The sequence below is a fragment of the Pseudophryne corroboree genome, chromosome 8 (genome assembly GCF_028390025.1).
Source record: "Pseudophryne corroboree isolate aPseCor3 chromosome 8, aPseCor3.hap2, whole genome shotgun sequence".
NCBI lineage: Eukaryota > Metazoa > Chordata > Amphibia > Anura > Myobatrachidae > Pseudophryne > Pseudophryne corroboree.
Window position 1 is genome coordinate 173,532,613 of NC_086451.1, and position 20,552 is coordinate 173,553,164.

Consider the following 20,552-nt stretch of genomic DNA (forward strand, 5'->3'; position numbering starts at 1 on the left):
ACTTTTACCAGAGCTGACCAGAGGAAAGCACAAACACAGTCCCTCACTACCACAAATAATGCAGTCCAGTTTCCCACATTTGGGGAAATCACAGGGGTCAGCATACCCAGAATGCAATGAATGAACCTCACCCTGGGAAAACAATCTTCATGACCATGGTATCTCCTATGCAAAATAAGTATGATTTGGGATAGAGCTGGGGAGGGCCGCTGCTCAGGCACATCTCTGTCAAGTAAAGGAGATTCAACTGAGGCAGCACAAGGGAACTCTCATCTGGGGACAACAACTGCAGGGAGAACACATATTTTCAGATGAACATGGGAGGGCAGAAGGCTGCCTAATACTGAAGCACCCCCAAACAACAAACCAAATGCAACAACTAGTGCAAGCATTCCTGGGGGAAGGCCTGCAGCAGATGGATTTGCATATGGTGATGTCATCCAAGCAGTGGGTCAAAGTTGGCTTCAACCCTCATCTGCATATGAATAGAGAAGAGGGGCGTGCAGGGCATGGCGGCCTTTTGCGGCGCTTGAATGACCCCTAGTTCGCATTAAACACCTCCACCCTCCTTCGGTGTGGGGCTCATGTTGGCTATGCCCCAGCCCCTGAAGCATTCAAGCTGATTTCTTGCAGCAGCTGGGCACTGTAACAGCTCCAGAGCTGCTCTGTAAGGCAAGTAAAAGGGTGTGGGCCCTGCAGCACTACCTGTAGTTCGCATTGTGCGTTGGAAGGCAAAAAGTAAGCAGACGGGAGAAGTCAGGATAGTGCGCAAGGGCATAGAAGGGAGCGGCTCAAGAAAAGAGAAGTGGAAACAGACAGCAAACTAGGCTGGAGAGAGACCTGAGACAAAGACATCTGAATTATACGAGAGCCGACCAGGGGAAACACAAATTATGCAGTCAAGTTTCCCGCATTTGGGGAAATCACAGGGGCAGCACACCCAGAGTGCGATGGGTGAGCCTTGCCCTGGGAGAAGCACCTACATGATCATAGTATCTCACCTGGCAGGTAAGTAGGAGTTGGGCTAGAGCTGGGGAGGGTCGCTGCTCGGGCAACCCCCTGTCAAGTGAAGGAGATCCAACTGAGGCAGCACAAGGGAACTCTCGAAAGAAGAACAAGGCTAGAGGAAGATCTAAGACAAAGAAATCTGTCTTTTACCAGAGCTGACCAGAGGAAAGCACAAACACAGTCCCCCACTACCACAAATAATGCAGTCGAGTTTCCAACATTTGGGGAAATCACAGGGGTCAGCATACCCAGAATGCAATGAATGAACCTCACCCTGGGAGAACAATCTTCATGACCATGGTATCTCCTATGCAAAATAAGTATGATTTGGGATAGGGCTGGGGAGGGCCGCTGCTCAGGCACATCTCTGTCAAGTAAAGGCGATTCAACTGAGGAAGCACAAGGGAACTCTCATCTGGGGACAACAACTGCAGGGAGAACACATATTTTCAGATGAACATGGGAGGGCAGAAGGCTGCCTAATACTGAAGCACCCCCAAACAACAAACCAAATGCAACAACTAGTGCAAGCATTCCTGGGGAAGGCCTGCAGCAGATGGATTTGCATATGGTGATGTCATCCAAGCAGTGGGTCAAAGTTGGCTTCAACCCTCGTCTGCATATGAAAAGAAAAAAGGGATGTGCAGGGCATGGCGGCCTTTTGCGGCGCTTGGATGACCCCTAATTCGCATTAAACATCTCCACCCTCCTTCGGTGTGGGGCTCATGTTGGCTATGCCCCAGCCCCTGAAGCATTCAAGCTGATATCTTGCAGCAGCTGGGCACTGTAACAGCTCCAGAGCTGCTCTGTAAAGCATGTAAAAGGGTGTGGGCCCTGCAGCACTACCTGTAGTTTGCATTGTGCGTTGGAAGGCACAAAGTAAGCAGACAGGAGAGGTCAGAATAGTGCGCAAGGGCATAGAAGGGAGCGGCTCAAGAAAAGAGAAGTGGAAACAGACAGCAAACTAGGCTGGAGAGAGACCTGAGACAAAGAGATCTGAATTATATGAGAGCCGACAAGGGGAAACACAAATTACGCAGTCAAGTGTCCCACATTTGGGGAAATCGCAGGAGCAGCACACCCAGAGTGCAATGGGTGAGCCTTGCCCTGGGAGAAGCACCTACATGATCATAGTATCTCACCTGGCAGGTAAGTTGGAGTTGGGCTAGAGCTGGGGAGGGTCGCTGCTCGGGCACCCCCCTGTCAAGTGAAGGAGATCCAACTGAGGCAGCACAAGGGAACTCTCGAAAGAAGAACAAGGCTAGAGGAAGAAATGAGACAAAGAAATCTGACTTTTACCAGAGCTGACCAGAGGAAAGCACAAACACAGTCCCCCACTACTACAAATAATGCAGTCAAGTTTCCCACATTTGGGGAAATCACAGGGGTCAGCATACCCAGAATGCAATGAATGAACCTCACCCTGGGAAAACAATCTTCATGACCATGGTATCTCCTATGCAAGATAAGTATGATTTGGGATAGGGCTGGAGAGGGCCGCTGCTCAGGCACATCTCTGTCAAGTAAAGGAGATTCAACTGAGGCAGCACAAGGGAACTCTCATCTGGGGACAACAACTGCAGGAGGTACACATATTTTCAGATGAACATGGGAGGGCAGAAGGCTGCCTAATACTGAAGCACCCCCAAACAACAAACCAAATGCAACAACTAGTGCAAGCATTCCTGGGGGAAGGCCTGCAGCAGATGGATTTGCATATGGTGATGTCATCCAAGCAGTGGGTCAAAGTTGGCTTCAACCCTCGTCTGCATATGAAAAGAGAAAATTGGCATGCAGGGCATGGCGGCCTTTTGCGGTGCTTGGATGACCCCTAGTTCGCATTAAACACCTCCACCCTCCTTCGGTGTGGGGCTCATGATGGCTATGCCTCAGCCCCTGAAGCATTTAAGCTGATTTCTTGCAGCAGCTGGGCACTGTAACAGCTCCAGAGCTGCTCTGTAAGGCAAGTAAAAGGGTGTGGGCCCTGCAGCACTACCTGTAGTTTGCATTGTGCGTTGGAAGGCACAAAGTAAGCAGACGGGAGAAGTCAGGATAGTGCGCAAGGGCATAGAAGGGAGCAACTCAAGAAAAGAGAAGTGGAAACAGACTGCAAATTAGGCTGGAGAGTGACCTGAGACAAAGAGATCTGAATTATACGAGAGCCGACCAGGTGAAACACAAATTATGCAGTCAAGTGTCCAACATTTGGGGAAACCGCAGGAGTAGCACACCCAGAGTGCAATGGGTGAGCCTTGCCCTGGGAGAAGCACCTTCATGATCATAGTATCTCACCTGGCAGGTAAGTAGGAGCTGGGCTAGAGCTGGGAGGGTCGCTGCTCGGGCACCCCCCTGTCAAGTGAAGGAGATCCAACTGAGGCAGCACAAGGAAACTCTCGAAAGAAGAACAAGGCTAGAGGAAGATCTGAGACAAAGAAATCTGACTTTTACCAGAGCTGACCAGAGGAAAGCACAAACACAGTCCCTCACTACCACAAATAATGCAGTCCAGTTTCCCACATTTGGGGAAATCACAGGGGTCAGCATACCCAGAATGCAATGAATGAACCTCACCCTGGGAAAACAATCTTCATGACCATGGTATCTCCTATGCAAAATAAGTATGATTTGGGATAGAGCTGGGGAGGGCCGCTGCTCAGGCACATCTCTGTCAAGTAAAGGAGATTCAACTGAGGCAGCACAAGGGAACTCTCATCTGGGGGCAACAACTGCAGGGAGAACACATAATTTCAGATGAACATGGGAGGGCAGAGGCTGCCTAATACTGAAGCACCCCCAAACAACAAACCAAATGCAACAACTAGTGCAAGCATTCCTGGGGGAAGGCCTGCAGCAGATGGATTTGCATATGGTGATGTCATCCAAGCAGTGGGTCAAAGTTGGCTTCAACCCTCATCTGCATATGAATAGAGAAGAGGGGCGTGCAGGGCATGGCGGCCTTTTGCGGCGCTTGGATGACCCCTAGTTCGCATTAAACACCTCCACCCTACTTCGGTGTGGGGCTCATGTTGGCTATGCCCCAGCCCCTGAAGCATTCAAGCTGATTTCTTGTAGCAGCTGGGCACTGTAACAGCTCCAGAGCTGCTCTGTAAGGCAAGTAAAAGGGTGTGGGCCCTGCAGCACTACCTGTAGTTTGCATTGTGCATTGTAAGGCACTAAGTAAGCACACGGGAGGAGAAGTCAGGATAGTGCACTAGGGTATAGAAGGGAGGGGCTCAAGAAAAAAGAAGTGGAAACAGACAGCAAACTAGGCTGGAGAGAGACCTGAGACAAAGAGATCTGAATTATATGAGAGCTGACCAGGGGAAACACAAATTATGCAGTCAAGTTTCCCACATTTGGGGAAATCGCAGGAGCAGCACACCCAGAGTGCAATGGGTGATCCTTGTCCTGGGAGAAGCAACTTCATGATCATAGTATCTCACCTGGCAGGTAAGTAGGAGTTGGGCTAGAGCTGGGGAGGGTCGCTGCTCGGGCACCCCCCTGTCAAGTGAAGTAGATCCAACTGAGGCAGCACAAGGAAACTCTCGATAGAAGAACAAGGCTAGAGGAAGATCTGAGACAAAGAAATCTGACTTTTACCAGAGCTGACCAGAGGAAAGAACAAACACAGTCCCCCACTACCACAAATAATGCAGTCGAGTTCCCCACATTTGTGGAAATCACAGGGGTCAGCATACCCAGAATGCAATGAATGAACCTCACCCTGGGAGAACAATCTTCATGACCATGGTATCTCCTATGCAAAATAAGTATGACTTAGGATAGGGCTGGGGAGGGCCGCTGCTCAGGCACATCTCTGTCATGTAAAGGAGATTCAACTGAGGCAGCACAAGGGAACTCTCATCTGGGGACAACAACTGCAGGGAGAACACATATTTTCAGATGAACATGGTAGGGCAGAAGGCTGCCTAATACTGAAGCACCCCCAAACAACAAACCAAATGCAACAACTAGTGCAAGCATTCCTGGGGGAAGGCCTGCAGCAGATGGATTTGCATATGGTGATGTCATCCAAGCAGTGGGTCAAAGTTGGCTTCAACCCTCGTCTGCATATGAAAAGAGAAAAGGGGCGTGCAGGGCATGGCGGCCTTTTGCGGCACTTGGATGACCCCTAGTTCGCATTAAACACCTCCACCCTCCTTCGGTGTGGGGCTATGCCCCAGCCCCTGAAGCATTCAAGCTGATTTCTTGCAGCAGCTGGGCACTGTAACAGCTCCAGAGCTGCTCTGTAAGGCAAGTAAAAGGGTGTGGGCCCTGCAGCACTACCTGTAGTTTGCATTATGCGTTGGAAGGCACAAAGTAAGCAGACGGGAGAAGTCAGGATAGTGAGCAAGGGCACAGAAGGGAGCAACTCAAGAAAAGAGAAGTGGAAACAGACAGCAAACTAGGCTGGAGAGAGACCTGAGACAAAGAGATCTGAATTATACGAGAGCCGACCAGGGGAAACACAAATTATGCAGTCAAGTGTCCAACATTTGGGGAAACCGCAGGAGCAGCACACCCAGAGTGCAATGGGTGAGCCTTGCCCTGGGAGAAGCACCTTCATGATCATAGTATCTCACCTGGCAGGTAAGTAGGAGTTGGGCTAGAGCTGGGGAGGGTCGCTGCTCGGGCACCCCCCTGTCAAGTGAAGGAGATCCAACTGAGGCAGCACATGGAAACTCTCGAAAGAAGAACAAGGCTAGAGGAAGATCTGAGACAAATAAATCTGACTTTTACCAGAGCTGACCAGAGGAAAGCACAAACACAGTCCCCCACTACCACAAATAATGCAGTCGAGTTTCCCACATTTGGGGAAATCACAGGGGTCAGCATACCCAGAATGCAATGAATGAACCTCACCCTGGGAGAACAATCTTCATGACCATGGTATCTCCTATGCAAAATAAGTATGATTTGGGATAGGGCTGGGGAGGGCTCAGGCACATCTCTGTCAAGAATTTATAAAGTCTATACATATATATAACCAAATGTCAATATATATATATAGAACCCAGCGCTCCTATCAAAACTTATCTATTTCACCAATTTGTTGCTTATTTAATCTTTATACATCTATTAATTTTCACCATATATTATAAAATGCTGCTCCCATAGGTAGTACTGTTCTACCAATAATAAACCAAATTTTAAAGATAATCACACTTGTTATCAAGGGAGCGCAAAAAATAAAATATACAAGCTCTTTATTTTTAAAAAATATATATAGACAGAAGAAACCCACATTCAATAAATTACAATGGAGTCAACATATATAGGCACCACTATCCATATCTAAATGTAATCAGGATCTATTTCATATTGCCCTTGATGACAACGGAATGTTTATTAAAGTGTCCAAAAAATCCTCCTGGATACAGCTGTTGTAATTTAATCGTTACTTTCCAATTGTAATTGATACATTAAATTCCTTCTTGTGGATGAACAGCAACAGTTGTAACCAACGCCTCTTATTTACTGCAGTTAAAGTTCATATGTAACTCACGTGAGTAATGAAAGAAAACAGGGGGAGAGCGCTGTGATGGTTGGTGAAACACAGCGGTATGCTACGACCCCCGTTAACCGTGGCTGGATCTTATTGGCACTCGCGGTCGGGATATTTCTCCCTGCCGTGGGGTAGAGACCTCCTTTTGCTCGGTCTCAAATTGCTTTTTCCCCTTCACCGCTGTCTTTACATCAGACGTCCGCCGTGATGTAGCTCGTTCATGAACGGGCTTATATCTCAGCAATCAGAGTGTCCGGTAATCACCTTCCTTACGCGTTTCTCCGCTGTTATCCAAGAGCGGTTTCGTCAGAGGATACATCAGCAGCCTTTTTAAAATGCACCGGACCAATAGTATTACTAATTAGTTGATTGGATACATACATGTACTAATTGGATGCATACATGTAATGACTCACATATGGAACAACTTTCTAATTGCAATTGCACATATAAAGGCATTTCATAATATAAAAATAAGCAACATGGTGATTAAAAATAATAATAAAATAAGCAACAAGGTGGTTTAAAAAATAACAGAAAATATATAATCTATATACAGATTAACCTATAATCTTTCAATCAATACCTCATATCTATAATCACATATACATAATTCAGAGACTCAGCACTAAGGATCCCCATTTACTTATATAAAACCTTTTAGGGTAACATAAATCCATGCCACTACTAAAGCAGTTCTTGTGGCGCAGGGGAAACATCACCTGCACTCTATGCAACTAGTCCCATGTTCGAATCCAACCTGCTCAGCTTAACATCCATATTATTTATTTACTTTTAATGGGATCATTCTATCAATTCATTTTTACCTTTAACTTTTGTTAATATTATTTCTATATTTCATTATTTTAACCCCTGGAATAATTACATTGCTGTTTAAACAACAAAAAGAATTGAAGAAAAAATAAATATTAAACAGACAATTTAAGGATTCGAAGATTTAAATATTTAAAGATTTTAAAATGTAAAACAGGGAGGGGGGGGAGGGAGGGGGGCCTTTTGGGAGAAGGAGGGAAAAAAATAAAAATAGAAAAAAAAATATATATATAGAACCAAGAGAAAGTGTAAAAAGAGGATGGAGGAAGAAATCTGATGTTCATCATTACTAGTGGATTTTACTAAGGAACTTTAAAGGAATACACACAACAGGATTATACAGTTTCATCCTAAGAGGAAAGCTGTTTCCAAAATAGCTACTTCTAATAATTTTGTTTATTTATTAAACATACAATAAATGGATATTCAATAAATAATATATTAGGTAAATCAATAGATAAAATCTTCAGAGACTGCCAATGTTGTTCAGTTCAATGCTCTCATTCAGACCATCAGGTGTAAGGGTACCAAAAGAAAAAATCCAAAATGCCTCCCTTGTCAAGTAAAGGAGATTCAACTGAGGCAGCACAAGGGAACTCTCATCTGGGGACAACAACTGCAGGGAGAACACATATTTTCAGATGAACATGGGAGGGCAGAAGGCTGCCTAATACTGAAGCACCCCCAAACAACAAACCAAATGCAACAACTAGTACAAGCATTCCTGGGGGAAGGCCTGCAGCAGATGGATTTGCATATGGTGATGTCATCCAAGCAGTGGGTCAAAGTTGGCTTCAACCCTCGTCTGCATATGAAATGAGAAAAGGGGCGTGCAGGGCATGGCGGCCTTTTGCGGCGCTTGGATGACCCCTAGTTCGCATAAACACCTCCACCCTACTTCGGTGTGGGGCTCATGTTGGTTATGCCCCAGCCCCTGAAGCATTCAAGCTGATTACTTGCAGCAGCTGGGCACTGTAATAGCTCCAGAGCTGCTCTGTAAGGCAACTAAAAGGGTGTGGGCCCTGCAGCACTACCTGTAGTTCGCATTGTGCGTTGGAAGGCACAAAGTAAGCAGACGGGAGAAGTCAAGATAGTGCGCAAGGGCATAGAAGGGAGTGGCTCAAGAAAAGAGTAGTGTAAACAGACAGCAAACTAGGCTGGAGAGAGACATGAGACAAAGAGATCTGAATTATACGAGAGCCGACCAGGGGAAACACAAATTATGCAGTCAAGTTTCCCACATTTGGGGAAATCGCAGGAGCAGCACACCCAGAGTGCAATTGGTGAGCCTTGCCCTGGGAGAAGCACCTTCATGATCATAGTATCTTACCTAGCAGGTAAGAAGGAGTTGGGCTAGAGCTGGGGAGGGTCGCTGCTCGGGCACCCCCCTGTCAAGTGAAGGAGATCCAACTGAGGCAGCACAAGGGAACTCTCGAAAGAAGAACAAGGCTAGAGGAAGATCTGAGACAAAGAAATCTGACTTTTACCAGAGCTGACCAGAGGAAAGCACAAACACAGTCCCCCACTACCACAAATAATGCTGTCAAGTTTACCACATTTGGGGAAATAACAGGGGTCAGCATACCCAGAATGCAATGAATGAGCCTCACCCTGGGAGAACAATCTTCATGACCATGGTATCTCCTATGCAAAATAAGTATGATTTGGGATAGGGCTGGGGAGGGCCGCTGCTCAGGCACATCTCTGTCAAGTAAAGGAGATTCAACTGAGGCAGCACAAGGGAACTCTCATCTGGGGACAACAACTGCAGGAGGTACACATATTTTCAGATGAACATGGGAGGGCAGACGGCTGCCTAATACTGAAGCACCCCCAAACAACAAACCAAATGCAACAACTAGTGCAAGCATTCCTGGGGGAAGGCCTGCAGCAGATGGATTTGCATATGGTGATGTCATCCAAGCAGTGGGTCAAAGTTGGCTTCAACCCTCGTCTGCATATGAAAAGAGAAAATTGGCATGCAGGGCATGGCGGCCTTTTGCGGTGCTTGGATGACCCCTAGTTCGCATTAAACACCTCCACCCTCCTTCGGTGTGGGGCTCATGATGGCTATGCCCCAGCCCCTGAAGCATTCAAGCTGATTTCTTGCAGCAGCTGGGCACTGTAACAGCTCCAGAGCTGCTCTGTAAGGCAAGTAAAAGGGTGTGGGCCCTGCAGCACTACCTGTAGTTTGCATTGTGCGTTGGAAGGCACAAAGTAAGCAGACGGGAGAAGTCAGGATAGTGCGCAAGGGCATAGAAGCGAGCAACTCAAGAAAAGAGAAGTGGAAACAGACTGCAAATTAGGCTGGAGAGAGACCTGAGACAAAGAGATCTGAATTATACGAGAGCCGACCAGGTGAAACACAAATTATGCAGAAAAGTGTCCAACATTTGGGGAAACCGCAGGAGTTGCACACCCAGAGTGCAATGGGTGAGCCTTGCCCTGGGAGAAGCACCTTCATGATCATAGTATCTCACCTGGCAGGTAAGTAGGAGCTGGGCTAGAGCTGGGGAGGGTCGCTGCTCGGGCACCCCCCTGTCAAGTGAAGGAGATCCAACTGAGGCAGCACAAGGGAACTCTCGAAAGAAGAACAAGGCTAGAGGAAGATCTGAGACAAAGAAATCTGACTTTTACCAGAGCTGACCAGAGGAAAGCACAAACACAGTCCCCCACTACCACAAATAATGCAGTCGAGTTTCCAACATTTGGGGAAATCACAGGGGTCAGCATACCCAGAATGCAATGAATGAACCTCACCCTGGGAGAACAATCTTCATGACCATGGTATCTCCTATGCAAAATAAGTATGATTTGGGATAGGGCTGGGGAGGGCCGCTGCTCAGGCACATCTCTGTCAAGTAAAGGCGATTCAACTGAGGCAGCACAAGGGAACTCTCATCTGGGGACAACAACTGCAGGGAGAACACATATTTTCAGATGAACATGGGAGGGCAGAAGGCTGCCTAATACTGAAGCACCCCCAAACAACAAACCAAATGCAACAACTAGTGCAAGCATTCCTGGGGAAACAAATTAATAAAGAAGAGTTGAGGTGGATCTACACCCTAAAAACGCTGAAACCACGGGGCCTCAATTTAGACAATGAGGTGAGATCAGTAATCATGAACTAATATCGTACATGGATTTGCTTCATATTTGCTAAGCCATCAAGCCCTATTAGCGTACATTTTGGTGGGTCAAGTCATTAGAGCCTAGCAAATTTAATTTTACACCATGTAACCAATTTTGCAGTGAAATATACCAAAAAACAGATAATTTTTCCGCATACAATAAGTTTTACTAATGGGTTAATAATTAATAATATATTAACATGTTGTGTTTACATAACAACATTTTTCACTTTTTATCCCAATTAGGTTTTATTCATAATCTTCGGATTGTCCATAACCCCATTTATCAACTTTTAACCCACAAACCACAGACTGTCACTACCTCCAAATGTAGTAACAGAAAATTCTCACACAACTAATAAATTCACCATAAACGAACTCTCATCATTTCCCAATATTCACTAATGATTCAGTCTCAAAAATCATTCTTTATGGTCGTTATACCTTTTACATATATAATTTTTGCTTGTTTTGTTTACTATTACTATTATTATTGTTTTTCTATATCCCATTCTTTCCTTGTATATTCTTTTTATTGTATGATTGTCTGTATAGTCGTTATATAACAAATCCCCATTATAATTCGAGAAACACACCCCCTTTTCTATGACATAAGCAAGTATGGGCATAAATAGCCCACACTGAATATGGCACTCATAGACTCCCTGAGGAAGACCTAGAAAGGTCGACACGCGTAGGAGCTAACAGGACACCGTTTCAAACAGACTGCCTTAATCATATTCAACACAGCAGAGCTCTCTATTTCTGGACACATTCATCACCCACGGCGCTGAAGACTGCTGAGGAACAGGAACAGGTCACGTGACCGCGAGGTACAGGAAAGTGAAAGTGAAACCGGACGAAAAGCTGCAAGACTGACAAGGAAGCAAGGTGACAGCGGAAGTTGGGAATCGAGCACAGAAGAACAAGGTAAGGGCTCTGTAAGTGGGGAGGTGCACTGCGGACAGTCCCGCTCCGGGTCTCGAAGTCAGTGACACTTTCCCCCCCAGAGACACGACTGCACTCCTCGGATCTGGCCGGCGGCAGACGCCTGTCTACACGGGCGCCTTCCGCAGCCACAGACCGATTCAGAGAGCGGCGAGTCCAGAGCCAATAATTACCTATCTCCTGCAACTCATCCCTCCCGCATAGCCACCTGGGGTACCCCTTCATTTGCTAGCACCGTCAGAAGATCACCTCACCCCCCCTCCCTCTCAAGACAGGATCAAGCTGCTGCAACAGACTCTTTGACCGTGACCCCCATATATTACTGAACGAGCTCCTCTGGGACTGTGTTGTATATACCCCTCCACACATTGTGGTAGAAGTTTGAGCACAATTAAACGAGGTGGGACGCCACACTCTATTGTACTGGACTGCGGACCAAAGTATACATATGTATAGAATTCTTTCATATACATATATACACTCTTTCATTAATGTATTAATTTTCTATTTTTTCACATCTTTTTCCATTTATTCTCTTTCTGTCATTTTGTTTTAGATTAAATACACTTATTCTTCATATATACAGTGTATACTTGTCATTTAGTATTACAACCATTACCACCACATATTCAGGCGCAATTGTGTACCCTTATGTTATATATCTTTAAAGAGGTATTGGGTTTAACCTCCACCACAATTTTGCTGCCACAGCGTTTATCCACACAAGTAGAGCGCTGGATACAATTTGTTCATAATTCCTTTCTCAAACCCAGTATCCAGCAGCACCTTGTATGGGTATTCTAGAACTCAGAAAAGACAGAGCCACTAGGGCAGATATCATTTTCACTAATTTAGAACACACCACTGCAACACATAACAGTTTGAACAAGTTCTGTGATATCTTTCTAAGGGTAGAGAGATTAGCAACGAGAGAATCCAAAATTTGGTGGGACAATAAAACATTGCAATGGTATCTATCACAACGAATTATACCAAAAGGCCTGAAAATTAAGAAAGCCCCGACACATAGTAGAGAGGACCCACAATTCATGGAAAAATGGAACAACATCCTGCATGACTGCTCCACACAGCTAATTAAATTGATTGTGAACACACATGAGACTGAACTAATACAATTAGGCACAGAAATAGAGTCACTACAGACAGCTTTGGATGAACACAAACACGATAAGGATTTCCAACAATTAGAAGCAATTTCAAAAAACAGACTGAAAAGGGTAGAGGAAGAAACCATAGCTACAAAAAAATCCAAGATCCTGAGGGATAAAATAGGGAAAACTAAACCAGACAAGAAACCCAACAATAAACAGAAATCAATCCCGGCCTTACTCAATACACCAACAAAGACTAAGACACACAAACGTGAAAGGATACCCAAAATTACACCCATCTATAAAAGATTGAATCTCACCTACCAAGAGTACATGACAAAACTACACAAGAAAGCTTCAGGACCCAAAAAAGAAATCACTTATCATAAAACAAGCAATGAGAGTCTAGACAACTCAATTTTAGAGAGCACTTTAGATACTGACTTTTCAACTTACAGTATTGAAGAGGACCTTGAATATGAAAGACTAGCCAGAGTGTCATTAGAAAAAGGCTTCCAAGTTTCAATAAATTTGGAAGACATACCTCTGAATGAGAATTTAGAAACACAGACCATTGAGCAGACATATAACGAGACGTGTGCAGACCATTTTTAGTAAAAAGGGCAGGAATCCTGTCCTGCGACATGAATCAGGTAACACCAAACAAACGAAAGTTGGAGGACCTAGACGAGGATGTAGAGGAGGTAGGAATAGGAAGACACAAGAGAAACAATTACCAGAAATAGGAACCAAAGGAATTTTTAATTTGAGCACAGTTACATTAAAAGATGAGCACATATCACTGTTGAACAAGGGGCTCAAGTTCGCACCAACTAAACAGCTGAATAAATTTGAAACATATCTAGACTTGCACAAATTTACAAGAAAACTAACCCTCGCCAAGTATTACAACAAAGGATCTGTCGCATACACAGAACATAAGGAACCAGACAAAACATACAAACATTCAGATCTGAAACCGAAATCCAACTTCTATCCGCAACACATGAGGGGTTCCTTCATTGATACATTTGAACAGTTGGTAACACGTGACATAGATAGACTAGAAACCAAACCAAGGAACATAAATATAACAACAACAGAAAGGAACGCACTCAAGGATCTAGGTAACAACAGAGACCTAGTAATTAAACCTGCGGACAAAGGGGGGGGAATAGTCTTGTTGGACAAGAAGGACTACACAACAGAGTCACTCAGAATTCTTAATGATAAAAGTACATATGAAACATTGACCCAAGACCCTACAGGCGAATATAAGAAATGCTTAGACAAATTATTAAAAGAGGGATTAGAACTAGGCATATTGACTAAAAAAGAACATGTTTTTATCCAAATTGACAATCCCATACTCCCTGTATTTTATTACCTACCAAAAGTACATAAAAACATATCCAACCCACCCGGCCGCCCAATTATATCAGGAATAGGTTCACTCACATCAAATTTGTCTCAGTATATCGATTCATACCTACAGCCATACGTCAAAACACAGAAATCATATATACAAGATACAACAGACATCATCAAGACTTTGGGCAACATCACTTGGTCAGAAGATTTTTGGATCTGCACAAGTGATGTTACCTCTCTATATACCATCATAGATCAGAAACAGGGTCTAGATGCAGTGAATCACTTTCTTTCATTGGACTCGACTTTGGACTCAAGACAAACCATCTTCATCTTGGAATGCATACAATTCATTCTACAACACAATAACTTTTGGTTTAATGACATCCATTACAGACAGACTACAGGCACAGCTATGGGGACTAGGTTTGCTCCAAGTTATGCCAACTTGTTCATGAGTAGGTGGGAGGACACCAATATCTGGTGTGGTCATGAATTTGGAGCAAACCTAGTCCTCTGGCGAAGATATATAGACGACATAATTTTCATTTGGCAAGGCACAGAAGAAAAATTACTAGAACTCCTGACATACATCAATACAAACGACAATAATTTAGTATTTACCACAAACTATAGTCGATCCACAGTAAACTTCCTGGACATCAATGTATTTGTGGAGAATTCCACAATATACACAAAGACATATCAGAAGAGCGTAGATGTCAACAGTTATATTCTGAATACTAGTGGACATCATCCCAATTGGTTACGAAGCATCCCACTAGGCCAATTTAAAAGACTGAGGAGAAACTGTACTAAACTTGAAGATTTTGAGCGACAAGCAGGGGAAATGAAAAACCAGTTTATAGAGAAAGGCTACAAGAGGGAGATACTTGAAAAAGATCTACAAATAGCCACAAAAGTCGAAAGAGACACCCTCCTGACTTACAAACACAAAGAGACATCAAGTGAAGACTTTAAGACAGTCTTCCTGACACAATTCAGTACCAATAATAGACAACTTGAAAAAATCCTGTCCAAACATTGGCACATCCTCCTAGAAGATAACCTTTTAGCTGACACCCTGTCCTCTAGGCCAAAAGTAGTCTATAGAAGAGCACCAGATTTAAAATCCAAACTCTCACATAGTCATCTCAGTAAGACAGAAGTGGTACAGACTACTTTAACAGGACAAAAACTAAGCAAGGGTTTTTTTCATTGTGGCTCTTGCAGTTACTGTAAAACACACGAAGTTAGCACCAAGAAAACCATTAGCTTTGAATCTAACATAACTGGAGAAAGGTTTGAAATACAAGAACACATCTCGTGCCAAAGCAAGGGAGTGATATACCTCATTGAATGCCCATGCCGACTACAGTATGTAGGCAGAACTGTAAGACCACTGAAAACTAGGATATCCGAACACATTAGGAATGTAAGGAAGGGACTAGAAACACACAACTTGTCCAATCACTTCAAAGAAACACATGAGAGGAACCCGGCGGGGATGAAAATCTTGGGGATCAAACTAGTGTCACCCAATTGGAGGGGAGGGGATTTTATTAAACAAATTAATAAAGAAGAGTTGAGGTGGATCTACACCCTAAAAACGCTGAAACCACGGGGCCTCAATTTAGACAATGAGGTGAGATCAGTAATCATGAACTAATATCGTACATGGATTTGCTTCATATTTGCTAAGCCATCAAGCCCTATTAGCGTACATTTTGGTGGGTCAAGTCATTAGAGCCTAGCAAATTTAATTTTACACCATGTAACCAATTTTGCAGTGAAATATACCAAAAAACAGATAATTTTTCCGCATACAATAAGTTTTACTAATGGGTTAATAATTAATAATATATTAACATGTTGTGTTTACATAACAACATTTTTCACTTTTTATCCCAATTAGGTTTTATTCATAATCTTCGGATTGTCCATAACCCCATTTATCAACTTTTAACCCACAAACCACAGACTGTCACTACCTCCAAATGTAGTAACAGAAAATTCTCACACAACTAATAAATTCACCATAAACGAACTCTCATCATTTCCCAATATTCACTAATGATTCAGTCTCAAAAATCATTCTTTATGGTCGTTATACCTTTTACATATATAATTTTTGCTTGTTTTGTTTACTATTACTATTATTATTGTTTTTCTATATCCCATTCTTTCCTTGTATATTCTTTTTATTGTATGATTGTCTGTATAGTCGTTATATAACAAATCCCCATTATAATTCGAGAAACACACCCCCTTTTCTATGACATAAGCAAGTATGGGCATAAATAGCCCACACTGAATATGGCACTCATAGACTCCCTGAGGAAGACCTAGAAAGGTCGACACGCGTAGAAGCTAACAGGACACCGTTTCAAACAGACTGCCTTAATCATATTCAACACAGCAGAGCTCTCTATTTCTGGACACATTCATCACCCACGGCGCTGAAGACTGCTGAGGAACAGGAACAGGTCACGTGACCGCGAGGTACAGGAAAGTGAAAGTGAAACCGGACGAAAAGCTGCAAGACTGACAAGGAAGCAAGGTGACAGCGGAAGTTGGGAATCGAGCACAGAAGAACAAGGTAAGGGCTCTGTAAGTGGGGAGGTGCACTGCGGACAGTCCCGCTCCGGGTCTCGAAGTCAGTGACACTTTCCCCCCCAGAGACACGACCGCACTCCTCGGATCTGGCCGGCGGCAGACGCCTGTCTACACGGGCGCCTTCCGCAGCCACAGACCGAGTCAGTGTTAGGGTCTCCTGCCCTGTGCTGCCACGTCGTCATGGCAACCGGGAGACAAGTGCTAGTGGAGTAACCTGAGCGCAGCTGATACTCCGGTTCGGGTCTTTTGCTGTGCAGTGGTTATAGGCTCTGTGCACGGCAGGGGATCCGGTGCTGGTTTTTGTGCTCACAGTCTGTGAGGTCTGAGTGGGGCGTGGACAGCACCTGCTTTATAAGGCCTCTTTTCAGGGTAAGCAGATGCTGCTGAATCTCTGTTGGTTAGTCAGTTCATGAAAGTTAGCCAGTACTGTGTAGCTTTGTATTTGTTTGTTGCTTACTGCAAATAGGCCTGGGGATTTGGTATTACACTCTGCCAATCCAGACCTAGCAGTAAGACTGGAGTCAGTCGTTTAGCTTGCTGGGGTTCTGTTATTACTCTGTGAACTTAGCAAGTTTGCGGCTGTATTCTAACACTTGCCTGTCTAATCCTGTCTCACTGTGCTAGGTGTCAGGGGTCAGTTTAGTGGCAGTAAGCTTAAACCTGTGCACTGCAAGTGAGAATCAGGATTGTGGAGGCTCTCCTTGTGTCTATCATTCCATCTCTGACCAAGGAGTTTACTGCCACACCCGTTGGTAACCCTTTAGGGTTTTGCTGTTGCCCTTAGCAACAGCATTTCGGGTTCTCTACGTATTAAAACACAACATCTTGCTTTTTACATCTGAGCAGTTCTAATACAAGGGAGATACCCAGTTCCTTAGCCTCTGGGCTTCTCTGTTCACTGTGTGTGTATTTTGTTACCCTATCACCTTCTGTGTACGTTATGTCATATTCCCCAGTTTGTCTGTGAGTCCATTTGTTTTGCATAACAGTTCAAACACCAGTACATTCCTGCAGACACTGGAGTGCATAACAGTTCTGACACTAGTACTTTCCTGCAGGCACTGGTGTGCATAACATATTCAGCAGCCTAATACTCCTGTTGAAATTTTGTGGGAATATGGAGCATACCCCTCAAAATACGTTGCAACAGGTGGTCGATCAGGTGCAGGTCCTGACTCGGCAATTTAATGATTTGTCCATTAAAATGCACACCTCCCAGGCTGCTGGCGGAGCTCCCGCAGCAGCAGCACCTGCAGGGGTTAAGGAGCCGAAAGTAAATCTCCCGGATCGTTTTTCTGGAGATCGCTCGCAGTTCTTTTGTTTCAAGGAGAGCTGCAAGCTATACTTCCGGCTTAGGCCTCAGTCTTCTGGGTCGGAGATTCAGCGGGTGGGCATAGTGATTTCCTTGCTACAAGGAGACCCACAGGTCTGGGCATATGGGTTGCAGCCTGACTGTCCGTCGCTTAAAAGTGTTGATGCTTTTTTTATGGCACTGGGCATGTTGTATGATGACCCTGACAAGACGGCCTCAGCCGAGGCTCAGATTTCGATCCTTAAGCAAGGGCGAAGGCCAGTTGAGGTTTACTGTACGGAGTTTCGGAGGTTGGCCCATGATACCCAGTGGAATGACCCAGCCCTGAGACACCAGTACCGAAGAGGTCTTTCTAACCAGATAAAGGACCAACTGGTACAATATCCCTTGCCTGATAGCTTGGATCAGCTCATGCAGTTATCCATCCGGGTGGATAGACGGCTGAGAGAGCGTAGGCTTGAAAGGGAGACTGAGATTTCCTTCCTTCCCAAGGGAACCTCAGACTCTGAGGAATTTTCTGAGGAGCCTATGCAGATTGGGGCTACCCGCCTCTCCTCGCGTGAGAAGACGCGGAGGAGACAGCAGGGGTTGTGTTTGTACTGTGGGAATAAAGGTCATGTGGTAGTATCATGCCCAGAAAAGCCGGAAAACTTCAGGGCCTGAGGGTGATGGGAAATATCCTGTCAGGCCAGAAGTCAGAATTTCCCAAGAAGACTTTTATCATTCCGGTGACCTTGAAGATCCTCGGTCAAACTGTCAAGACTGAGGCCTTTGTGGACAGTGGGGCCGACGGGGTTTTTATGGACCGCCAATTCGCCCTAAAACACTCTGTTCCCTTAGTACCCTTGGCATCGGAAATTGAGATTTGTGGGTTAAACGGGGAACCATTATCCCAAGGTAAAATTACCTCTTGCACTAGCCAGATTTCTTTGTTTATTGGAGCCACACACTCTGAAAAATTGTCCTTTTATGTGACTGTCTGTACTTTTGCCCCATTGGTGTTGGGGTTACCCTGGTTAAGGGCCCACAATCCTCAATTTGACTGGGTCTCTGGGGAGATTCTTAGTTGGGGTACTGATTGTTTCAGGAGTTGCTTGAGCCTTCCAGTCAGGCTCTCGCAGCTAAGTTTGCCAGGATTGCCAGGGTGTTATGCAGATTTTGCGGACGTGTTCTCCAAAAAAGTTGCAGAGGTACTACCTCCCCATCGCCCCTATGACTGTGCCATTGATTTGTTGCCAAATGCTAAGCTTCCCAAGAGCAGGTTGTACTCCCTGTCACGTCCTGAGACTCAGGCTATGGCAGAGTACATTCAGGAGAACTTGGCTAAGGGATTTATCAGACCTTCACAGTCTCCAGTTGGGTCGGGGTTCTTCTTCGTGGGTAAAAAGGATGGTTCGTTGCGACCCTGCATCGACTTCAGGGAATTGAACCGTATCACGATTAAAAACTCATACCCACTGCCTCTCATTTCGGTCTTGTTTGACCAGCTTCGTACTGCCACCATTTTTTCTAAGATTGACCTACGCGGTGCGTACAATCTAATCCGAATAAGAGAGGGGGATGAATGGAAGACTGCCTTTAATACCCACTCAGGGCATTATGAATATTTGGTGATGCCTTTTGGGCTCTGTAATGCCCCGGCAGTCTTCCAGGATTTCATGAATGATGTGCTCAGGGAATATTTGGATAGATTCTTAGTTGTATACTTAGATGACATCCTAATCTTCTCCCATTCCCTGGAGGAACATCGGAAGCATGTACGCTTAGTCCTCCAGAAACTCAGAGACCACCGGCTTGGGGCGAAGCTGGAGAAGTGCGAATTTGAAGTTCAGCAAATCGCATTTCTAGGATATATTATCTCCCCAGAAGGTTTCCAAATGGAGGGTTCCAAGGTACAGGCAGTCCTGGATTGGGTGCAGCCCACTAGTTTGAAGGCGCTTCAGCGTTTCCTGGGCTTTGCGAATTTTTATAGACGATTTATCGCTGGATTTTCGTCTATAGTGGCGCCCTTGGTGGCACTCACTAAGAAAGGGGCGGATGTTGCTCACTGGTCTTGTGAGGCTAAAGCGGCTTTTGCCCGTCTCAAAAGGGCATTTGTTTCGGCCAAGGTGCTGCGACACCCAGATCCAGAGCGTCCTTTTGTGGTGGAGGTGGATGCCTCTGAGATGGGTATTGGGGCAGTGCTTTCTCAGATGGGAGTGTCTGATAATCGCCTTCATCCCTGTGCTTACTTTTCCCGTAAATTTTCGCCTGCCGAGATGAATTATGACGTGGGTAACCGGGAATTGTTGGCTATTAAGGATGCACTCGAGGAGTGGAGACACTGGCTTGAGGGGGCTAAGTTTGTGGTCTCAATTCTCACTGACCATAAGAATCTGGCATATTTAGAGTCAGCGAAGCGTCTCAATGCCAGGCAGGCACGATGGGCTTTGTTTTTTGCTCGCTTTAATTTTTTGATAACATATCGCCCTGGGTCAAAAAACATCAAGGCTGATGCGCTCTCGCAGAGTTTTGCTCCAATCCAGGAGACCACCGAGGAGCCGTTGCCCATTGTTTCCCCATCATGTATTAAAGTGGGCATTACCCAGGACCTCTTATCATTAGTCCTTAGAGCACAGGAGCAGGCTCCTCCAGACCTTCCGGTAGGTCTTTTGTTTGTGCCTCCTAGGTTAAGACAGCGAGTGTTCCTGGAATTCCATGCCAAGAAGTCG

The 20,552-nt window shown here is 45.0% G+C and overlaps 13 non-coding genes and 2 pseudogenes across 13 annotated transcripts; all 15 read right to left on the reverse strand.

The window, feature by feature from the left end:
• Positions 1 to 18: 18 nt before the first annotated feature.
• Positions 19 to 182, reverse strand: LOC134951491 (U1 spliceosomal RNA). Its single transcript, XR_010184221.1, has one exon. It is a non-coding gene; the product is annotated as a U1 spliceosomal RNA (small nuclear RNA).
• Positions 183 to 853: 671 nt separating this feature from the next.
• LOC134952979 (U1 spliceosomal RNA) lies at positions 854 to 1,016 on the reverse strand. Its single transcript, XR_010185334.1, has one exon. It is a non-coding gene; the product is annotated as a U1 spliceosomal RNA (small nuclear RNA).
• A 152-nt stretch (positions 1,017 to 1,168) lies between these two features.
• Positions 1,169 to 1,332, reverse strand: LOC134950807 (U1 spliceosomal RNA). The gene has a single exon (XR_010183662.1). It is a non-coding gene; the product is annotated as a U1 spliceosomal RNA (small nuclear RNA).
• Positions 1,333 to 2,030: 698 nt separating this feature from the next.
• Positions 2,031 to 2,165, reverse strand: LOC134952956 (U1 spliceosomal RNA; annotated as a pseudogene).
• A 152-nt stretch (positions 2,166 to 2,317) lies between these two features.
• LOC134950777 (U1 spliceosomal RNA) lies at positions 2,318 to 2,481 on the reverse strand. Its single transcript, XR_010183637.1, has one exon. It is a non-coding gene; the product is annotated as a U1 spliceosomal RNA (small nuclear RNA).
• A 671-nt stretch (positions 2,482 to 3,152) lies between these two features.
• Positions 3,153 to 3,315, reverse strand: LOC134953040 (U1 spliceosomal RNA). Its single transcript, XR_010185384.1, has one exon. It is a non-coding gene; the product is annotated as a U1 spliceosomal RNA (small nuclear RNA).
• A 151-nt stretch (positions 3,316 to 3,466) lies between these two features.
• LOC134951492 (U1 spliceosomal RNA) lies at positions 3,467 to 3,630 on the reverse strand. Its single transcript, XR_010184222.1, has one exon. It is a non-coding gene; the product is annotated as a U1 spliceosomal RNA (small nuclear RNA).
• A 694-nt stretch (positions 3,631 to 4,324) lies between these two features.
• On the reverse strand, positions 4,325 to 4,466 carry LOC134952805 (U1 spliceosomal RNA; annotated as a pseudogene).
• A 152-nt stretch (positions 4,467 to 4,618) lies between these two features.
• LOC134951070 (U1 spliceosomal RNA) lies at positions 4,619 to 4,782 on the reverse strand. The gene has a single exon (XR_010183877.1). It is a non-coding gene; the product is annotated as a U1 spliceosomal RNA (small nuclear RNA).
• Positions 4,783 to 5,443: 661 nt separating this feature from the next.
• Positions 5,444 to 5,606, reverse strand: LOC134952902 (U1 spliceosomal RNA). The gene has a single exon (XR_010185280.1). It is a non-coding gene; the product is annotated as a U1 spliceosomal RNA (small nuclear RNA).
• Positions 5,607 to 5,758: 152 nt separating this feature from the next.
• Positions 5,759 to 5,922, reverse strand: LOC134950357 (U1 spliceosomal RNA). The gene has a single exon (XR_010183290.1). It is a non-coding gene; the product is annotated as a U1 spliceosomal RNA (small nuclear RNA).
• A 2,608-nt stretch (positions 5,923 to 8,530) lies between these two features.
• LOC134953596 (U1 spliceosomal RNA) lies at positions 8,531 to 8,693 on the reverse strand. Its single transcript, XR_010185669.1, has one exon. It is a non-coding gene; the product is annotated as a U1 spliceosomal RNA (small nuclear RNA).
• Positions 8,694 to 8,845: 152 nt separating this feature from the next.
• LOC134951058 (U1 spliceosomal RNA) lies at positions 8,846 to 9,009 on the reverse strand. The gene has a single exon (XR_010183867.1). It is a non-coding gene; the product is annotated as a U1 spliceosomal RNA (small nuclear RNA).
• Positions 9,010 to 9,680: 671 nt separating this feature from the next.
• Positions 9,681 to 9,843, reverse strand: LOC134953620 (U1 spliceosomal RNA). Its single transcript, XR_010185687.1, has one exon. It is a non-coding gene; the product is annotated as a U1 spliceosomal RNA (small nuclear RNA).
• A 152-nt stretch (positions 9,844 to 9,995) lies between these two features.
• Positions 9,996 to 10,159, reverse strand: LOC134950809 (U1 spliceosomal RNA). The gene has a single exon (XR_010183663.1). It is a non-coding gene; the product is annotated as a U1 spliceosomal RNA (small nuclear RNA).
• Between the last annotated feature and the right edge of the window lie 10,393 nt (positions 10,160 to 20,552).